General features: G+C 36.0%; 1 protein-coding gene across 5 annotated transcripts in view; it reads right to left on the bottom strand.

Moving 5' to 3' along the window:
• Positions 1–14,997, bottom strand: part of LOC142908818 (uncharacterized) — an 88,658-nt gene that overhangs the window by 23,087 nt on the left and 50,574 nt on the right. The gene's annotated exons all lie outside the window — the stretch shown is intronic.

Below are 14,997 nucleotides of genomic sequence, written 5' to 3' on the forward strand. Positions count from 1 at the left end.
ATGTAAGTGTCTTTATGTAAGAGTCTGTATGTAAGTGTCTGTATGTAAGTGTCTAAGTGTCTGTATGTAAGTGTCTTTATGTAAGAGTCTGTATGTAAGTGTCTGTATGTAAGTGTCTAAGTGTCTGTATGTAAGTGTCTTTATGTAAGAGTCTGTATGTAAGTGTCTGTATGTAAGTGTCTAAGTGTTTGTATGTAAGGGTCTGTATGTAAGTGTCTGTATGTAAGTGTCTGTATGTAAGTGTCTGTATGTAAGTGTTTGTATGTAAGTTTCTGTATGTAAGTGTCTCAGTGTCTGTTTGTGTCAGTATGTAAGTGTCTGTATGTAAGTGTCTATGTAAGTGCCTGTATGTAAGTGTCTGTATGTAAGTGTGTGTATAAAAGTGTCTGTATGTAAGTGTCTGTATGTAAGTGTCTCAGTATCTGTATGTAAATGTCTTTATGTAAGTGTCTGTATGTAAATGTCTGTATGTAAGTGTCTGTATGTAAGTCTCAGTGTCCGTATGTCAGTGTGTGTTTGTAAGTGTCTGTATGTAAGTGTCTGTATGTAAGTGTCTGTATTTAAGTGTCTCAGTGTCTGTAAGTAAGTGTCTAAGTAAGTGTCTGTATGTAAGTGTCTCTATGTAAGTGTCTGTGTGTAAGTTTCTGTATGTAAGTGTTTGTTTGTAAGTGTCTGTATGTAAGTGTCTGTATGTAAGTGTCAGTATGTAAGTGTCTGTATGTAAGTGTCTTCGTGTCTGTATATAAGTGTCTGTATGTAAGTGGCGGTATGTTAAGTGTTTGTATGTAAGTGTCTGTATGTAAATATCTCAGTGTCTGTATGTAAGTGTCTGTATGTAAGTGTCTGTATGTAAGTGTCTGTATGTAAGTCTCTGTATGTAGGTGGCTGTATTTAAGTGTCTGTAAGTGTCTGTATGTAAGTATCTGTATGTAAGTGTCTGTGTGTAAGTGTCTGTATGTAAGTGTCTGTATGTAAGTGTCAGTATGTAAGTGTCTGTATGTAAGTGTCTTCGTGTCTGTATGTAAGTGTCTGTATGTAAGTGTCTGTATGTAAGTGTCTCAGCGTCTGTATGTGTCTGTATGTAAGTGTCTGTATGTAAGTGTCTCAGTGTCTGTATGTAAGTGTCTGTATGTAAGTGTCTGTATGTAAGTGTCTGTATGTAAGTGTCTCAGTGTCTGTATGTAAGTGTCTGTATGTAAGTGTCTCAGTGTCTGTATGTAAGTGTCTGTATGTAAGTGTCTGTATGTAAGTATATGTATGTAAGTGTCTCAGTGTCTGTATGTAAGTGTATGTATGTAAGTGTCTGTATGTAAGTGTCTTAGTGTCTGTATGTAAGTGTTTGTATGTAATTGTCTATATGTAAGTGTCTTTATGTAAGAGTCTGTATGTAAGTGTCTGTATGTAAGTGTCTAAGTGTCTGTATGTAAGTGTCTTTATGTAAGAGTCTGTATGTAAGTGTCTGTATGTAAGTGTCTAAGTGTCTGTATGTAAGTGTCTTTATGTAAGAGTCTGTATGTAAGTGTCTGTATGTAAGTGTCTGTATGTAAGTGTGTGTATGTAAGTGTCTGTATGTAAGTGTCTGTATGTAAGTGTCTCAGTATCTGTATGTAAATGTCTTTATGTAAGTGTCTGTATGTAAGTGTCTGTATGTAAGTGTCTGTATGTAAGTCTCTGTATGTAGGTGGCTGTATTTAAGTGTCTGTAAGTGTCTGTATGTAAGTATCTGTATGTAAGTGTCTGTGTGTAAGTGTCTGTATGTAAGTGTCTGTATGTAAGTGTCAGTATGTAAGTGTCTGTATGTAAGTGTCTTCGTGTCTGTATGTAAGTGTCTGTATGTAAGTGTCTGTATGTAAGTGTCTCAGCGTCTGTATGTGTCTGTATGTAAGTGTCTGTATGTAAGTGTCTCAGTGTCTGTATGTAAGTGTCTGTATGTAAGTGTCTGTATGTAAGTGTCTGTATGTAAGTGTCTCAGTGTCTGTATGTAAGTGTCTGTATGTAAGTGTCTCAGTGTCTGTATGTAAGTGTCTGTATGTAAGTGTCTGTATGTAAGTATATGTATGTAAGTGTCTCAGTGTCTGTATGTAAGTGTATGTATGTAAGTGTCTGTATGTAAGTGTCTTAGTGTCTGTATGTAAGTGTTTGTATGTAATTGTCTATATGTAAGTGTCTTTATGTAAGAGTCTGTATGTAAGTGTCTGTATGTAAGTGTCTAAGTGTCTGTATGTAAGTGTCTTTATGTAAGAGTCTGTATGTAAGTGTCTGTATGTAAGTGTCTAAGTGTCTGTATGTAAGTGTCTTTATGTAAGAGTCTGTATGTAAGTGTCTGTATGTAAGTGTCTGTATGTAAGTGTGTGTATGTAAGTGTCTGTATGTAAGTGTCTCAGTATCTGTATGTAAATGTCTTTATGTAAGTGTCTGTATGTAAGTGTCTGTATGTAAGTGTCTGTATGTAAGTCTCAGTGTCTGTATGTCAGTGTGTGTTTGTAAGTGTCTGTATGTAAGTGTCTGTATGTAAGTGTCTCAGTGTCTGTATGGAAGTGTCTGTATGTAAGTGTCTCAGTGTCTGTATGTAAGTGTCTGTATGTAAGTGTCTGTATGTAAGTATATGTATGTAAGTGTCTCAGTGTCTGTATGTAAGTGTATGTAAGCGTCTGTATGTAAGTGTCTATGTAAGTGACTCAGTGTCTGTATGTAAGTGTCTGTATGTAAGTGTCTTAGTGTCTGTATGTAAGTGTTTGTATGTAATTGTCTGTATGTAAGTGTCTTTATGTAAGAGTCTGTATGTAAGTGTCTGTATGTAAGTGTCTAAGTGTCTGTATGTAAGTGTCTTTATGTAAGAGTCTGTATGTAAGTGTCTGTATGTAAGTGTCTAAGTGTCTGTATGTAAGTGTCTTTATGTAAGAGTCTGTATGTAAGTGTCTGTATGTAAGTGTCTGTATGTAAGTGTGTGTATGTAAGTGTCTGTATGTAAGTGTCTGTATGTAAGTGTCTCAGTATCTGTATGTAAATGTCTTTATGTAAGTGTCTGTATGTAAGTGTCTGTATGTAAGTGTCTGTATGTAAGTCTCAGTGTCTGTATGTCAGTGTGTGTTTGTAAGTGTCTGTATGTAAGTGTCTGTATGTAAGTGTCTGTATTTAAGTGTCTCAGTGTCTGTAAGTAAGTGTCTAAGTAAGTGTCTGTATGTAAGTGTCTCTATGTAAGTGTCTGTATATAAGTGTCTGTATGTAAGTGTCTGTATGTTAAGTGTTTGTATGTAAGTGTCTGTATGTAAATATCTCAGTGTCTGTATGTAAGTGTCTGTATGTAAGTGTCTGTATGTAAGTGTCTCAGTGTCTGTATGTAAGTGTGTGTATGTAAGTGTCTGTATGTGTCTGTATGTAAGTCTCTGTATGTAGGTGGCTGTATGTAAGTGTCTGTAAGTGTCTGTATGTAAGTGTCTGTGTGTAAGTTTCTGTGTGTAAGTGTCTGTTTGTAAGTGTCTGTATGTAAGTGTCTGTATGTAAGTGTCTTTATGTAAGAGTCTGTATGTAAGTGTCTGTATGTAAGTGTCTAAGTGTCTGTATGTAAGTGTCTTTATGTAAGAGTCTGTATGTAAGTGTCTGTATGTAAGTGTCTGTATGTAAGTGTGTGTATGTAAGTGTCTGTATGTAAGTGTCTGTATGTAAGTGTCTCAGTATCTGTATGTAAATGTCTTTATGTAAGTGTCTGTATGTAAGTGTCTGTATGTAAGTGTCTGTATGTAAGTCTCAGTGTCTGTATGGAAGTGTCTGTATGTAAGTGTCTCAGTGTCTGTATGTAAGTGTCTGTATGTAAGTGTCTGTATGTAAGTATATTTATGTAAGTGTCTCAGAGTCTGTATGTAAGTGTATGTAAGCGTCTGTATGTAAGTGTCTATGTAAGTGACTCAGTGTCTGTATGTAAGTGTCTGTATGTAAGTGTCTTAGTGTCTGTATGTAAGTGTTTGTATGTAATTGTCTGTATGTAAGTGTCTTTATGTAAGAGTCTGTATGTAAGTGTCTGTATGTAAGTGTCTAAGTGTCTGTATGTAAGTGTCTTTATGTAAGAGTCTGTATGTAAGTGTCTGTATGTAAGTGTCTAAGTGTCTGTATGTAAGTGTCTTTATGTAAGAGTCTGTATGTAAGTGTCTGTATGTAAGTGTCTGTATGTAAGTGTGTGTATGTAAGTGTCTGTATGTAAGTGTCTGTATGTAAGTGTCTCAGTATCTGTATGTAAATGTCTTTATGTAAGTGTCTGTATGTAAGTGTCTGTATGTAAGTGTCTGTATGTAAGTGTCTGTATGTAAGTCTCAGTGTCTGTATGTCAGTGTGTGTTTGTAAGTGTCTGTATGTAAGTGTCTGTATGTAAGTGTCTGTATTTAAGTGTCTCAGTGTCTGTAAGTAAGTGTCTAAGTAAGTGTCTGTATGTAAGTGTCTCTATGTAAGTGTCTGTATATAAGTGTCTGTATGTAAGTGTCTGTATGTTAAGTGTTTGTATGTAAGTGTCTGTATGTAAATATCTCAGTGTCTGTATGTAAGTGTCTGTATGTAAGTGTCTGTATGTAAATGTCTCAGTGTCTGTATGTAAGTGTGTGTATGTAAGTGTCTGTATGTGTCTGTATGTAAGTCTCTGTATGTAGGTGGCTGTATGTAAGTGTCTGTAAGTGTCTGTATGTAAGTGTCTGTGTGTAAGTTTCTGTGTGTAAGTGTCTGTTTGTAAGTGTCTGTATGTAAGTGTCTGTATGTAAGTGTCTGTATGTAAGTGTCTGTATGTAAGTGTCTGTATGTAAGTGTCTTCGTGTCTGTATGTAAGTGTCTCTATGTAAGTGTCTGTATGTAAGTGTCTCAGCGTCTGTATGTGTCTGTATGTAAGTGTCTGTATGTAAGTGTCTCAGTGTCTAGATGTGAGCGTCTGTATGTAAGTGTCTATGTAAGTGTCTCAGTGTCTTTATGTAAGTGTCTGTATGTAAGTGTCTCAGTGTCTGTATGTAAGTGTCTCAGTGTCTGTATGTAAGTGTCTGTATGTAAGTGTCTCAGTGTCTGTATGTAAGTGTCTGTATGTAAGTGTCTGTATGTAAGTGTCTGTATGTAAGTGTCTCAGTGTCTGTATGGAAGTGTCTGTATGTAAGTGTCTCAGTGTCTGTATGTAAGTGTCTGTATGTAAGTGTCTGTGTGTAAGTGTATGTATGTAAGTGTCTCAGTGTCTGTATGTAAGTGTATGTAAGCGTCTGTATGTAAGTGTCTATGTAAGTGTCTGAGTGTCTGTATGTAAGTGTCTGTATGTAAGTGTCTGTATGTAAGTGTCTTAGTGTCTGTATGTAATTGTCTGTATGTAAGTGTCTTTATGTAAGAGTCTGTATGTAAGTGTCTGTATGTAAGTGTCTAAGTGTCTGTATGTAAGTGTCTTTATGTAAGAGCCTGTATGTAAGTGTCTGTATGTAAGTGTCTAAGTGTTTGTATGTAAGGGTCTGTATGTAAGTGTCTGTATGTAAGTGTCTGTATGTAAGTGTCTGTACGTAAGTGTTTGTATGTAAGTGTCTGTATGTAAGTGTCTCAGTGTCTGTTTGTGTCAGTATGTAAGTGTCTGTATGTAAGTGTCTATGTAAGTGTCTGTATGTAAGTGCCTGTATGTAAGTGTCTGTATGTAAGTGTGTGTATATAAGTGTCTGTATGTAAGTGTCTGTATGTAAGTGTCTCAGTATCTGTATGTAAATGTCTTTATGTAAGTGTCTGTATGTAAGTGTCTGTATGTAAGTGTCTGTATGTAAGTCTCAGTGTCTGTATGTAAGTGTGTGTTTGTAAGTGTCTGTATGTAAGTGTCTGTATGTAAGTGTCTGTATTTAAGTGTCTCAGTGTCTGTAAGTAAGTGTCTAAGTAAGTGTCTGTATGTAAGTGTCTCTATGTAAGTGTCTGTATATAAGTGTCTGTATGTAAGTGTCGGTATGTTAAGTGTTTGTATGTAAGTGTCTGTATGTAAATATCTCAGTGTCTGTATGTAAGTGTCTGTATGTAAGCGTCTCAGTGTCTGTATGTAAGTGTCTGTATCTAAGTGTCTGTATGTGTCTGTATGTAAGTGTCTGTATGTAAGTGTCTGTATGTAAGTCTCTGTATGTAGGTGGCTGTATTTAAGTGTCTGTAAGTGTCTGTATGTAAGTATCTGTATGTAAGTGTCTGTATGTAAGTGTCCGTATGTAAGTGTCTGTATGTAAGTGTCTTCGTATCTGTATGTAAGTGTCTGTATGTAAGTGTCTGTATGTAAGTGTCTGTATGTAAGTTTCAGTGTCTGTATGTCAGTGTGTGTTTGTAAGTGTCTGTATGTAAGTGTCTGTATGTAAGTGTCTGTATTTAAGTGTCTCAGTGTCTGTAAGTAAGTGTCTAAGTAAGTGTCTGTATGTAAGTGTCTCTATGTAAGTGTCTGTATATAAGTGTCTGTATGTAAGTGTCGGTATGTTAAGTGTTTGTATGTAAGTGTCTGTATGTAAGTGTCTCAGTGTCTGTATGTAAGTGTCTGTATCTAAGTGTCTGTATGTAAGTGACTCAGTGTCTGTATGTAAGTGTCTGTATCTAAGTGTTTGTATGTGTCTGTATGTAAGTGTCTGTATGTAAGTGTCTGTATGTAAGTCTCTGTATGTAGGTGGCTGTATTTAAGTGTCTGTAAGTGTCTGTATGTAAGTATCTGTATGTAAGTGTCCGTGTGTAAGTTTCCTTATGTAAGTGTCTGTTTGCAAGTGTCTGTATGTAAGTGTCTGTATGTAAGTGTCAGTATGTAAGTGTCTGTATGTAAGTGTCTTCGTGTCTGTATGTAAGTGTCTGTATGCAAGTGTCTCAGTGTCTGTATGTAAGTGTCTGTATGTAAGCGTCTGTATGTAAGTGTCTATGTAAGTGTCTCAGTGTCTTTATGTAAGTGTCTGTATGTAAGTGTCTCAGTGTCTGTATGTAAGTGTCTGTATGTAAGTGTCTCAGTGTCTGTATGTAAGTGTCTGTATGTAAGTGTCTGTATGTAAGTGTCTCAGTGTCTGTATGGAAGTGTCTGTATGTAAGTGTCTCAGTGTCTGTATGTAAGTGTCTGTATGTAAGTGTCTGTATGTAAGTATATGTATGTAAGTGTCTCAGTGTCTGTATGTAAGTGTATGTATGTAAGTGTCTGTATGTAAATGTCTTAGTGTCTGTATGTAAGTGTTTGTATGTAATTGTCTGTATGTAAGGGTCTTTATGTAAGAGTCTGTATGTTAGTGTCTGTATGTAAGTGTCTAAGTGTCTGTATGTAAGTGTCTTTATGTAAGAGTCTGTATGTAAGTGTCTGTATGTAAGTGTCTAAGTGTCTGTATGTAAGTGTCTTTATGTAAGAGTCTGTATGTAAGTGTCTGTATGTAAGTGTCTAAGTGTCTGTATGTAAGTGTCTTTATGTAAGAGCCTGTATGTAAGTGTCTGTATGTAAGTGTCTAAGTGTTTGTATGTAAGGGTCTGTATGTAAGTGTCTGTATGTAAGTGTCTGTATGTAAGTGTCTGTATGTAAGTGTTTGTATGTAAGTGTCTGTATGTAAGTGTCTCAGTGTCTGTTTGTGTCAGTATGTAAGTGTCTGTATGTAAGTGTCTATGTAAGTGTCTGTATGTAAGTGCCTGTATGTAAGTGTCTGTATGTAAGTGTGTGTATATAAGTGTCTGTATGTAAGTGTCTGTATGTAAGTGTCTGTATGTAAGTCTCAGTGTCTGTATGTCAGTGTGTGTTTGTAAGTGTCTGTATGTAAGTGTCTGTATGTAAGTGTCTGTATTTAAGTGTCTCAGTGTCTGTAAGTAAGTGTCTAAGTAAGTGTCTGTATGTAAGTGTCTCTATGTAAGTGTCTGTATATAAGTGTCTGTATGTAAGTGTCGGTATGTTAAGTGTTTGTATGTAAGTGTCTGTATGTAAATATCTCAGTGTCTGTATGTAAGTGTCTGTATGTAAGTGTCTCAGTGTCTGTATGTAAGTGTCTGTATCTAAGTGTCTGTATGTGTCTGTATGTAAGTGTCTGTATGTAAGTGTCTGTATGTAAGTCTCTGTATGTAGGTGGCTGTATTTAAGTGTCTGTAAGTGTCTGTATGTAAGTATCTGTATGTAAGTGTCTGTATGTAAGTGTCAGTATGTAAGTGTCTGTATGTAAGTGTCTTCGTGTCTGTATGTAAGTGTCTGTATGTAAGTGTCTGTATGTAAGTGTCTGTATGTAAGTCTCAGTGTCTGTATGTCAGTGTGTGTTTGTAAGTGTCTGTATGTAAGTGTCTGTATGTAAGTGTCTGTATTTAAGTGTCTCAGTGTCTGTAAGTAAGTGTCTAAGTAAGTGTCTGTATGTAAGTGTCTCTATGTAAGTGTCTGTATATAAGTGTCTGTATGTAAGTGTCGGTATGTTAAGTGTTTGTATGTAAGTGTCTGTATGTAAGTGTCTCAGTGTCTGTATGTAAGTGTCTGTATCTAAGTGTCTGTATGTAAGTGTCTCAGTGTCTGTATGTAAGTGTCTGTATCTAAGTGTATGTATGTGTCTGTATGTAAGTGTCTGTATGTAAGTGTCTGTATGTAAGTCTCTGTATGTAGGTGGCTGTATTTAAGTGTCTGTAAGTGTCTGTATGTAAGTATCTGTATGTAAGTGTCCGTGTGTAAGTTTCTGTATGTAAGTGTCTGTTTGCAAGTGTCTGTATGTAAGTGTCTGTATGTAAGTGTCAGTATGTAAGTGTCTGTATGTAAGTGTCTTCGTGTCTGTATGTAAGTGTCTGTATGCAAGTGTCTGTATGTAAGTGTCTCAGCGTCTGTATGTGTCTGTATGTAAGTGTCTGTATGTAAGTGTCTCAGTGTCTGTATGTAAGTGTCTGTATGTAAGCGTCTGTATGTAAGTGTCTATGTAAGTGTCTCAGTGTCTTTATGTAAGTGTCTGTATGTAAGTGTCTCAGTGTCTGTATGTAAGTGTCTGTATGTAAGTGTCTCAGTGTCTGTATGTAAGTGTCTGTATGTAAGTGTCTGTATGTAAGTGTCTCAGTGTCTGTATGGAAGTGTCTGTATGTAAGTGTCTCAGTGTCTGTATGTAAGTGTCTGTATGTAAGTGTCTGTATGTAAGTATATGTATGTAAGTGTCTCAGTGTCTGTATGTAAGTGTATGTATGTAAGTGTCTGTATGTAAGTGTCTTAGTGTCTGTATGTAAGTGTTTGTATGTAATTGTCTGTATGTAAGGGTCTTTATGTAAGAGTCTGTATGTAAGTGTATGTATGTAAGTGTCTAAGTGTCTGTATATAAGTGTCTTTATGTAAGAGTCTGTATGTAAGTGTCTGTATGTAAGTGTCTAAGTGTCTGTATGTAAGTGTCTTTATGTAAGAGTCTGTATGTAAGTGTCTGTATGTAAGTGTCTAAGTGTCTGTATGTAAGTGTCTTTATGTAAGAGCCTGTATGTAAGTGTCTGTATGTAAGTGTCTAAGTGTTTGTATGTAAGGGTCTGTATGTAAGTATCTGTATGTAAGTGTCTGTATGTAAGTGTCTGTATGTAAGTGTTTGTATGTAAGTGTCTGTATGTAAGTGTCTCAGTGTCTGTTTGTGTCAGTATGTAAGTGTCTGTATGTAAGTGTCAATGTAAGTGTCTGTATGTAAGTGCCTGTATGTAAGTGTCTGTATGTAAGTGTGTGTATATAAGTGTCTGTATGTAAGTGTCTGTATGTAAGTGTCTCAGTATCTGTATGTAAATGTCTTTATGTAAGTGTCTGTATGTAAGTGTCTGTATGTAAGTGTCTGTATGTAAGTCTCAGTGTCTGTATGTCAGTGTGTGTTTGTAAGTGTCTGTATGTAAGTGTCTGTATGTAAGTGTCTGTATTTAAGTGTCTCAGTGTCTGTAAGTAAGTGTCTAAGTAAGTGTCTGTATGTAAGTGTCTCTATGTAAGTGTCTGTATATAAGTGTCTGTAAGTAAGTGTCGGTATGTTAAGTGTTTGTATGTAAGTGTCTGTATGGAAATATCTCAGTGTCTGTATGTAAGTGTCTGTATGTAAGTGTCTCAGTGTCTGTATGTAAGTGTCTGTATCTAAGTGTCTGTATGTGTCTGTATGTAAGTGTCTGTATGTAAGTGTCTGTATGTAAGTCTCTGTATGTAGGTGGCTGTATTTAAGTGTCTGTAAGTGTCTGTATGTAAGTATCTGTATGTAAGTGTCTGTATGTAAGTGTCAGTATGTAAGTGTCTGTATGTAAGTGTCTTCGTGTCTGTATGTAAGTGTCTGTATGTAAGTGTCTGTATGTAAGTGTCTGTATGTAAGTCTCAGTGTCTGTATGTCAGTGTGTGTTTGTAAGTGTCTGTATGTAAGTGTCTTAGTGTCTGTATGTAAGTGTTTGCATGTAATTGTCTGTATGTAAGTGTCTTTATGTAAGAGTCTGTATGTAAGTGTCTGTATGTAAGTGTCTGTATGTAAGTATATGTATGTAAGTGTCTCAGTGTCTGTATGTAAGTGTATGTATGTAAGTGTCTGTATGTAAGTGTCTTAGTGTCTGTATGTAAGTGTTTGTATGTAATTGTCTGTATGTAAGTGTCTTTATGTAAGAGTCTGTATGTAAGTGTCTGTATGTAAGTGTCTAAGTGTCTGTATGTAAGTGTCTTTATGTAAGAGTCTGTATGTAAGTGTCTGTATGTAAGTGTCTAAGTGTCTGTATGTAAGTGTCTTTATGTAAGAGTCTGTATGTAAGTGTCTGTATGTAAGTGTCTAAGTGTTTGTATGTAAGGGTCTGTATGTAAGTGTCTGTATGTAAGTGTCTGTATGTAAGTGTCTGTATGTAAGTGTTTGTATATAAGTTTCTGTATGTAAGTGTCTCAGTGTCTGTTTGTGTCAGTATGTAAGTGTCTGTATGTAAGTGTCTATGTAAGTGCCTGTATGTAAGTGTCTGTATGTAAGTGTGTGTATAAAAGTGTCTGTATGTAAGTGTCTGTATGTAAGTGTCTCAGTATCTGTATGTAAATGTTTTTATGTAAGTGTCTGTATGTAAATGTCTGTATGTAAGTGTCTGTATGTAAGTCTCAGTGTCTGTATGTCAGTGTGTGTTTGTAAGTGTCTGTATGTAAGTGTCTGTATGTAAGTGTCTGTATTTAAGTGTCTCAGTGTCTGTAAGTAAGTGTCTAAGTAAGTGTCTGTATGTAAGTGTCTCTATGTAAGTGTCTGTATATAAGTGTCTGTATGTAAGTGTCGGTATGTTAAGTGTTTGTATGTAAGTGTCTGTATGTAAATATCTCAGTGTCTGTATGTAAGTGTGTGTATGTAAGTGTCTGTATGTGTCTGTATGTAAGTCTCTGTATGTAGGTGGCTGTATGTAAGTGTCTGTAAGTGTCTGTATGTAAGTGTCTGTGTGTAAGTTTCTGTGTGTAAGTGTCTGTTTGTAAGTGTCTGTATGTAAGTGTCTGTATGTAAGTGTCTGTATGTAAGTGTCTGTATGTAAGTGTCTGTATGTAAGTGTCTTCGTGTCTGTATGTAAGTGTCTGTATGTAAGTGTCTGTATGTAAGTGTCTCAGCGTCTGTATGTGTCTGTATGTAAGTGTCTGTATGTAAGTGTCTCAGTGTCTGTATGTGAGCGTCTGTATGTAAGTGTCTATGTAAGTGTCTCAGTGTCTTTATGTAAGTGTCTGTATGTAAGTGTCTCAGTGTCTGTATGTAAGTGTCTCAGTGTCTGTATGTAAGTGTCTGTATGTAAGTGTCTCAGTGTCTGTATGTAAGTGTCTGTATGTAAGTGTCTGTATGTAAGTGTCTGTATGTAAGTGTCTCAATGTCTGTATGGAAGTGTCTGTATGTAAGTGTCTCAGTGTCTGTATGTAAGTGTCTGTATGTAAGTGTCTGTGTGTAAGTGTATGTATGTAAGTGTCTCAGTGTCTGTATGTAAGTGTATGTAAGCGTCTGTATGTAAGTGTCTATGTAAGTGTCTGAGTGTCTGTATGTAAGTGTCTGTATGTAAGTGTCTGTATGTAAGTGTCTTAGTGTCTGTATGTAAGTGTCTGTATGTAATTGTCTGTATGTAAGTGTCTTTATGTAAGAGTCTGTATGTAAGTGTCTGTATGTAAGTGCTAAGTGTCTGTATGTAAGTGTCTTTATGTAAAAGCCTGTATGTAAGTGTCTGTATGTAAGTGTCTAAGTGTTTGTATGTAAGGGTCTGTATGTAAGTGTCTGTATGTAAGTGTCTGTATGTAAGTGTCTGTATGTAAGTGTTTGTATGTAAGTGTCTGTATGTAAGTGTCTCAGTGTCTGTTTGTGTCAGTATGTAAGTGTCTGTATGTAAGTGTCTATGTAAGTGTCTGTATGTAAGTGCCTGTATGTAAGTGTCTGTATGTAAGTGTGTGTATATAAGTGTCTGTATGTAAGTGTCTGTATGTAAGTGTCTCAGTATCTGTATGTAAATGTCTTTATGTAAGTGTCTGTATGTAAGTGTCTGTATGTAAGTGTCTGTATGTAAGTCTCAGTGTCTGTATGTCAGTGTGTGTTTGTAAGTGTCTGTATGTAAGTGTCTGTATGTAAGTGTCTGTATTTAAGTGTCTCAGTGTCTGTAAGTAAGTGTCTAAGTAAGTGTCTGTATGTAAGTGTCTCTATGTAAGTGTCTGTATATAAGTGTCTGTATGTAAGTGTCGGTATGTTAAGTGTTTGTATGTAAGTGTCTGTATGTAAATATCTCAGTGTCTGTATGTAAGTGTCTGTATGTAAGTGTCTCAGTGTCTGTATGTGAGCGTCTGTATGTAAGTGTCTATGTAAGTGTCTATGTAAGTGTCTCAGTGTCTTTATGTAAGTGTCTGTATGTAAGTGTCTCAGTGTCTGTATGTAAGTGTCTCAGTGTCTGTATGTAAGTGTCTGTATGTAAGTGTCTCAGTGTCTGTACGTAAGTGTCTGTATGTAAGTGTCTGTATGTAAGTGTCTGTATGTAAGTGTCTCAGTGTCTGTATGGAAGTGTCTGTATGTAAGTGTCTCAGTGTCTGTATGTAAGTGTCTGTATGTAAGTGTCTGTGTGTAAGTGTATGTATGTAAGTGTCTCAGTGTCTGTATGTAAGTGTATGTAAGCGTCTGTATGTAAGTGTCTATGTAAGTGTCTGAGTGTCTGTATGTAAGTGTCTGTATGTAAGTGTCTGTATGTAAGTGTCTGTATGTAAGTGTCTGTATGTAATTGTCTGTATGTAAGTGTCTTTATGTAAGAGTCTGTATGTAAGTGTCTGTATGTAAGTGTCTAAGTGTCTGTATGTAAGTGTCTTTATGTAAGAGCCTGTATGTAAGTGTCTGTATGTAAGTGTCTAAGTGTTTGTATGTAAGCGTCTGTATGTAAGTGTCTGTATGTAAGTGTCTGTATGTAAGTGTCTGTATGTAAGTGTTTGTATGTAAGTGTCTGTAGGTAAGTGTCTCAGTATCTGTTTGTGTCAGTATGTAAGTGTCTGTATGTAAGTGTCTATGTAAGTGTCTGTATGTAAGTGCCTGTATGTAAGTGTCTGTATGTAAGTGTGTGTATATAAGTGTCTGTATGTAAGTGTCTGTATGTAAGTGTCTCAGTATCTGTATGTAAATGTCTTTATGTAAGTGTCTGTATGTAAATGTCTGTATGTAAGTGTCTGTATGTAAGTCTCAGTGTCTGTATGTCAGTGTGTGTTTGTAAGTGTCTGTATGTAAGTGTCTGTATGTAAGTGTCTGTATTTAAGTGTCTCAGTGTCTGTAAGTAAGTGTCTAAGTAAGTGTCTGTATGTAAGTGTCTCTATGTAAGTGTCTGTATATAAGTGTCTGTATGTAAGTGTCGGTATGTTAAGTGTTTGTATGTAAGTGTCTGTATGTAAATATCTCAGTGTCTGTATGTAAGTGTCTGTATGTAAGTGTCTCAGTGTCTGTATGTAAGTGTCTGTATCTAAGTGTCTGTATGTGTCTGTATGTAAGTGTCTGTATGTAAGTGTCTGTATGTAAGTCTCTGTATGTAGGTGGCTGTATTTAATTGTCTGTAAGTGTCTGTATGTAAGTATCTGTATGTAAGTGTCTGTATGTAAGTGTCAGTATGTAAGTGTCTGTATGTAAGTGTCTTCGTGTCTGTATGTAAGTGTCTGTATGTAAGTGGCTGTATGTAAGTGTCTGTATGTAAGTCTCAGTGTCTGTATGTCAGTGTGTGTTTGTAAGTGTCTGTATGTAAGTGTCTGTATGTAAGTGTCTGTATTTAAGTGTCTCAGTGTCTGTAAGTAAGTGTCTAAGTAAGTGTCTGTATGTAAGTGTCTCTATGTAAGTGTCTGTATATAAGTGTCTGTATGTAAGTGTCGGTATGTTAAGTGTTTGTATGTAAGTGTCTGTATGTAAGTGTCTCAGTGTCTGTATCTAAGTGTCTGTATGTAAGTGTCTCAGTGTCTGTATGTAAGTGTCTGTATCTAAGTGTATGTATGTGTCTGTATGTAAGTGTCTGTATGTAAGTGTCTGTATGTAAGTCTCTGTATGTAGGTGGCTGTATTTAAGTGTCTGTAAGTGTCTGTATGTAAGTATCTGTATGTAAGTGTCCGTGTGTAAGTTTCTGTATGTAAGTGTCTGTTTGCAAGTGTCTGTATGTAAGTGTCTGTATGTAAGTGTCAGTATGTAAGTGTCTGTATGTAAGTGTCTTCGTGTCTGTATGTAAGTGTCTATATGTAAGTGTCTGTATGTAAGTGTCTCAGCGTCTGTATGTGTCTGTATGTAAGTGTCTGTATGTAAGTGTCTCAGTGTCTGTATGTAAGTATCTGTATCTAAGTGTCTGTATGTAAGTTTCTGTATGTAAGTGTATGTTTGTAAGTGTCTGTATGTAAGTGTCTGTATGTAACTGTCTGAATGTAAGTGTCTGTATATAAGTGTCTGTATGTAAGTGTCTGTATGTAAGTGTATGTAAGTGTCTGTATGTAAGTGTCTGTATGTGTCTCAGTGTCTGTATGTAAGTGTATGTAAGTTTCTGTATGTAAGTGTCTATGTAAGTGTTTCAGTGTCTGTATGTAAGTGTCTGTATGTAAGTGTCTGTATGTAACTGTCTGTATGTAAGTGT

Source organism: Petromyzon marinus, unplaced genomic scaffold (genome assembly GCF_048934315.1).
Source record: "Petromyzon marinus isolate PM22_M1 ecotype Great Lakes invasive population unplaced genomic scaffold, UKy_Petmar_22M1.pri1.0 PM_G_Scaffold_102, whole genome shotgun sequence".
Lineage (NCBI taxonomy): Eukaryota > Metazoa > Chordata > Hyperoartia > Petromyzontiformes > Petromyzontidae > Petromyzon > Petromyzon marinus.